Consider the following 6,562-nt stretch of genomic DNA (forward strand, 5'->3'; position numbering starts at 1 on the left):
CACACAGTGCATACGGCTCTAAGCGGGGACTCAGGATACAAACCCAGGCATCTTAGGGCACTCCTCCTGCCTTGCAGCTTCTGGGTATCAACCCTGAGATCCTCCCACTGTCACTGAGCTGGAGGGATGAGAAACAGGAAGAGCTAGTGATCCTGGGCCAAAGATGGCTCCTCGTGGGGCCGACTGTCTCTGAGCCTGTCCCACAGCGACCTGTCTGGAGGGAGGAGCGATGGGTATAATGCAAAATGGTTGATTCGATTTAGAAAAACAAAATCATCGCCCCATTACCATGAGCAATATAAAGTGTTTCAAGAAGTTCTCTTTTGAGAAAATCGCTGTAGATCTTAGAAAAATGAATCTAAAAGAAGAGAAAAAGAAAGGCCAAGGGATCCAATGATTTGAGTACGGATGTTCAGGTTTAAAGTATCCTTTGCCCTTTAAACACAACCTTTTACTCACCTTGACGGAAAGTCTCTGCTACTTTGGGATTGTCTCAATACTTCTCGAAAAGGCTGGCTGGGACTGTCAGGCAGGACCATCTGTGCAGGAACAAGGTTTCTTCCAAAGACCTGGTTTTGATTTTCTAGGAGCTGTACATGACATCATACACTTGAAAGAGGAACTTCTTCGCTTTTGCTTATCTTCTCTCCTTCTACTTAAATGGATGCCTGCCGATTTTTCTTCCAGTAGGACAGTGGGGAGGAGGGCTATTGGATAAGTCATTTCCTTTTTGTGGGCCACAGCTGCAGAACCCAAGAGGGGCAGAGATTCAGCCAGCCCTGTTTGCTGGTTTTGCCTGAAGACGAAATATCCAGGCCAAAGCAGAAGGTGTAGTCAAAGCCACTGGGTCTAGTCTTTCCAGCCCTTTCTTCATTTTCTGTACTCAAAAGTTGTTAGAATCGAATTTGCCTAGCTTTTTGTGGGTTTTCTTTGTGGGTATCTGTTTGTACCCACGGCATGAATATACATGTCCCTCCGTAGTTTCTATGTACAACCTAATTGGAGGCCAATTAAAAAGATGTACAAGGTGGGTGCCGTGAAGACGAGGAAAAGGGAGATGGGAGAGGTTTGCCACAGAGGATTATGAGAGTCCCTGAACCTTGGAGCTTGCATTCAAATTAAGTTACCATCCAATGTTCAAGGAGACCAATTTACATAAATACATAACGAGGGTCATCTCTGTTGTTACAGCCAGACTGTTAAATAAGACCAAACTAGAGAATATTATTATTAAAATTTTTTTGATGTTTATTTATTTTTGAGACAGATAGAGAGAGCGCAAGGGAGGGGCAGAGAGAGAGGGTGACACAGAATGTGAAGCGGGTCCAGGCTCTGAGCTGTTGGCACAGAGCCCGACGCGGGACTCGAACCCACAAACCTGAGCCGAAGTCAGACGCTTAACCAACTGAGCCAACCGGGTTCCCGGAGCATATTATTATTAACGGTAACAGCAATAACACCATTGATGGGGCACCTGTTCATGCCTAGCAGCACTGCTGTGCGTGAGGTGCTGTCCCCATTGCGATGGCAGAACAGCAGACTCTGTCACATGTCAAGGGCACAGAGGGAGCAGGGCCGCAGGTCTGAATCCAGACTCTGTGCTCATTGTCACCCCCTGATGAGGAAACCAGCACCAGCAAAGTGACTTGCACATGTAAAATGTGCCACTGGGTAAGCAAAATGGCTTAATAACAGGCCCTGAGTCCCAGGACCGGGTTTGAGCAATTTCCTTTTCATGACTTTAGGAACACTGTGCCTCAGTTCTTTCATTTCTCCAGTTTTCATCCCAACAGACTCCTGTGGGCATGGGATGGGAAAATACAGGTGGAAGTTCTTTGGTAACTCCTCCTAGTGTGCATGGCATGTATAAGTGCCATGCACCCTCCCGATGCCTGTTTTAACTACTGCTGAAGCCGGGCCTATTTGAACTGTTGGCCAATTGAGAAATAATGCTTCTAGGAGGTGGTGTAAAAGAGCATCAGCTTGAACCTCTGTATCCTGCAAAGAAGACGTGCGTCTCGGTCCCTGGCGTGGCAGCTCCTTGTTCCTCTGGTGCCGGCTCCGGCAGGATGCAGAGCATGTCTGGACTCCTAGCAGAACCTTCTGCAATGACGCTGCTATTTCCCTCTCTATGGAGGAAGGCTCTGCTTCTCATCTGCTTCTCACCATCGTTTTCTCCCTTAAATCCCCATGAACAATGGTGAGGGATCCTGGACCCCCCAGAACAAAGTTCCTCTGTGTATAGGAAGAGATGTGCACAGAAATCGTTAAGACCTCTTCCTTGCTTGCCTCCCCTTCCGACCCAGGTGCAGGAAGAATTGTAAAGTGAGTTGCTGGTGCTTCAGAGCTGGGGTGCCCACCAGTGACCCTTGATAGCCTTGACCTCCCTTCTCACACCAGCATGGGCCCCAGCGGACCCCACGGGACTGCCTGTGGGCCATTCCTCTCTGCTTAACTGGCCCAAGACCGTGGCAGAGTTCCAGAAGCTGTTGTGTTGTCAGGTTTCATAGGGCAGGCGCCCTGTCAAAGAATTGCAAAGAAATCTCTAAGCTGTCTTTCAGAAGAGATATTAAGCACCTCTGTGCCTTGAGCTATGCCCGTCACAGCCTAGCAGCCTTGATTAACCTTCCGGTGCTGAGATACTGTGCACCGAGTACTTCCTCTGCACCTGCCTCTGTGCTTGGTGCTTCTCCAGTGTTCTCTCCCGTCCTCTCACGTAGCTGGCAGGGAAGGCTGTATCTTCATCGTGCAAGCAAATTAATTCAGGCCCAAAGAAGTAAAGGGCAGCCAAACTGGACAGAGCTGGGACGAAAACTCGGGCCGACTCTTTCTGCTAAACCTTGTTCCAGTTCGGCAAGGCTGGGACTGGCATTAACACCCCAAAGCGGCCCGGCACCGGGGCAGTCCAGCCCACATGTCCGGTAACGGTAAGAATACCAGCTACCCTTCGTCAAACTCTTGTTATAGGTCTGACCCTGTGTTTTTACCGGTGCTGTGCATTCATTTTCATACCGACCCAATGACGTTGGCACCAGTGTTATCCCCACATTAGGAAGCAAGGGCTCTGGGAACTCCAGTAACTCGAGCACAGGCCACGGCTGTAAGAAGTCAGACCCAGGTTGTGTGGCTGTGAGGCCCCTGCTCTGAACCGGTGTGCTCCATTACCCCGTCGGGTGGTTTTCCAACTGTCCTCAGAGGAGCTCCTCAAGCCTGCGGTGCCCCACATGGCAGGCGGGAGAGCTCAAAGACTGGCAGGAAAAGGACAAGGCATATGGGGAAGGCCAGCTTGTGTCCGAGCCCTGCCATCTGTCCCTGTTAGTTTGATGGGGGCCCAGTTGCGATAGCATGTGCCAGGCACCAGGATGGTGTGCTCACGCTCACGGCAGTGTTCAACTCTCAGAACAACTTTATTGAGGAGGCGTGACCATCTCCACTCGACACAGGAGGAAGCGAAGGCTACCTAGACGAAGTGACTCTGCTGTGATTGCATAGCTCACAAGTGGCAACGTCTGGGTGGCAATCCTGGCTCTAGGCTCTAGACAGTGTTGGAGGAATAGCTCTTCTGGCAGATGCTACTCGTTGATTGACTCGGAAGACGGTCCCACTGCTTTATCCTTGGTACTTCCGTTATAAAGGGCAGCTGCTGTCTTTCTCACCCCCTCGTCTTGTCACAGGATACGGTTCGGATCAGTGGGACGTCAGCAGAAGTCCATCGGGAGCTTCTAGGAAGGTCCTTGCTCTTTCTGATGAACAAAAGGCCGCTATTACTTCACCTTCTCCCGCCTTCTCTTCAGTATGATGGGGCCATGTGTCTTAACACCGACCATCTTGCAGCCAGCCTTGTCTGAAAAGCCAAGAGCAGCCGGCCCTGATGACACTGGGCCAATAGGACTAAAGACTTCTTGGGATGTGCACCAAATACCTCCCTTTGTGAAGCCCCTGTGAATCTGATTTTCTGTCACTTGCAGCCCAGCACACTCTTGACTTGACACAGGTCCTCAGAGGTGAGAATGAAGCGGTAACCTTGTGATGCCTGGTCACGTTGCATCTACTGACTAGTAAGTACTGAGATATGAATTCGTGCTCTTATCTGGAGTGAAGCTCTTGGATATAATTATGAAATTTGGGGAATGACTAGACACATGTGAATATGGCGTTTCATTCCCCCAAACTGAAATGCGTGAAGGGCAGATCACTGGGCAGGCATAGAACGTGAACTAAAATTGGCAGACTTTCAGAGAACAGAGTCCTCAAGGCCTGTGTTTCCTCTCTGTGACCCATCTAAAGCCCATCAAACACCAGGGGAAATCTTCCTGGGAAGGGTGGAGGGGAGAGCAGCTGAGGATTGTGGAAGTCAAAGTTGGAGACCCCAAGAGATGCTTCCCAGGGAATTCCAAGAACTGTGGGGATATTGTGACTCTGCTTGACATGCTCCTTGCACAGTCACTCTCTCTCTCTCTCCAGTCTTTGGGTGTATCACTGTCAATTTAATGTGGGAGTCACGAGTTCAGAGTGCCTGGGTTCAAATCTCAGTTATGAACACAATTCCAATCATGAAACTTGCTCTCTATAAGGACACTGGTTAAGTTACTTAAACTCTCTATGCCTCTACTTCTCCATCTACAAAATGGGCTAACAATGCTTAGTTCATAGCATTATTACAAGGTGTAAGTTAGACAAGCCGTGTTATATGCATAACTCAGGACCTGGCATATGGTATATAATTGATAACGTGAGTCATTGTTAGCATCTTCAGCGAGAGCAGGTGCGTGTTCATGGTGCTTTTCTTGACCATTCATCACAGAGAAGGCCATCTTGCCTCCAACCCACTACTCTCCGCAGAAGCCCTGCTAGTATTCTCTTACATTGTTAACTCCCCTTGAGGTTAGAGAAGCAAGTGGCTGGGTAAGGAAAAGTCAGGATGTACATTGGCCAAAATGCCAGTTGAAGGACCGGGCCAGTGGCCTTGACATTGCCAGTGCAAATCTTTTTATCCAACAGGGCAAACTACCATGGGTCAGGTCAAGACAAGAGCAAGGGTGCAAAGAGAGAGACAGCCTATAAGATAGGAAGGGGAGTAAGCTGGATACCTTCTGGAGACTCCTTTTGGCCTTATGATTTGGTGTAAATACATGATTGGCATAAAACTGAATGCTATAAATTTAGCTCTAAGTAAGATAGCATAGATTCCCCCCACCCCCATACACACACACCTAAGTCTGGGCACTTTTCCTATTAGCCAAGAGAACAAAACATAAATCTCCCTCTGGATGCAAGTACTGGGCATACAACACACTCTGCTGTCTCCCCTGTTTCCAGAAAGGGTTGATGGATCCTTCCCCTCACATTTATTTTAGCCATTAGTGTGGCACAATAGAATTTCAACAAGACAGAAATAGAAGACAGAAAGGTTGATCCTGTCAAAAGCTCTTAATATAATTATGAGAGTCCAACCTCTGCATGCACCCCCCGCCCCCGCCCCAGGAATAATTAGGCTGTGAGTCTGTGGGAACTGAACCAGGGTGGGGGAGGGAAGGGACAGCAGGCTGAGAACATTGTGATTAGCGCAATGGCTGCTGCTTCTTTGCAGGAAGACGCTGGGAAGCTGCAGCCTTGTGGGCTCCCTGGGAATTCTGCAGGTTCATAAAAGCCTCTCATCCCAGGCAGCAATTAGTGGCTCTAATAGTTTCAGCGACGCCTTATGGCTGCTCCCACCCCCACCCTGAGCGCTTCGCATGCACAGACCCTTTGCTGAAGGTTAGTTATGGAGAAATAACACCCTTGTCACCCTCAGGGTCTGCCGAGGGTAGCCAGGAACATACCGGCCATGGCACCAGGCTCTGGGACTGATGGGAACTTCAGCGGCAGGCCCAGCCTGGAACATCCAGGCTACCAGTGGGAAAACAGAATTCCTTTTCCCTTGAACATTTGCTTTATGGTTAGGGTTTAATTTTCTCTTTGAAAGGCAGTCTATGGACTGAAAACAAGCCAGTCCCCAAAGTCCATTCGTGCTGTCTCTTCTCCAGCTTAATTTCCGTTCTAATGTTTATGTAGCTCCCACCTTGGTGTTAGGCATTAGTTATTCTAATTCTGCTATTATTCTCCCCGGGGAAGAATTTGCTGTTTTGTCAGGGGCCTGTGCTGCTCCATTTCAGGGATTGGAGCAGAATTACAGAACTTAGGTGTCGAAGGAGGGGACTCAGGAGGACCTTGACACCCTAGAAATGAGTTCTCCATGGCTTCATCTCCTCTCCCTCAGCCCCAGAAGTAGGCAGCCCTTTAGCTCTGCGGGCTGTCACCTGGGCTCCAGAATGTCCACTCTACACTGGTGGCCAAACGACAGAGAGCTGTGCTCTGTGCAAGAAACAGACACTGGTCCCTGAATCCTACTCCTTCATGATTCTGCGCCCATCCTCTGTCAACAGCAGGGCTGACTACAGCTTTAGGAGACACCTCAGTTTAGCCTTTTTGAAAGCACTCTCTAGAGTTGAGCCAGATTATCTTGGGTTTGGATCTCGGAACTGCTGCTTACCCGCTATGCAACCTTGGGCAATTTCTTCAA

The sequence above is a fragment of the Panthera leo genome, chromosome F2, assembly GCF_018350215.1.
Source record: "Panthera leo isolate Ple1 chromosome F2, P.leo_Ple1_pat1.1, whole genome shotgun sequence".
Taxonomy (NCBI): Eukaryota; Metazoa; Chordata; class Mammalia; order Carnivora; family Felidae; genus Panthera; species Panthera leo.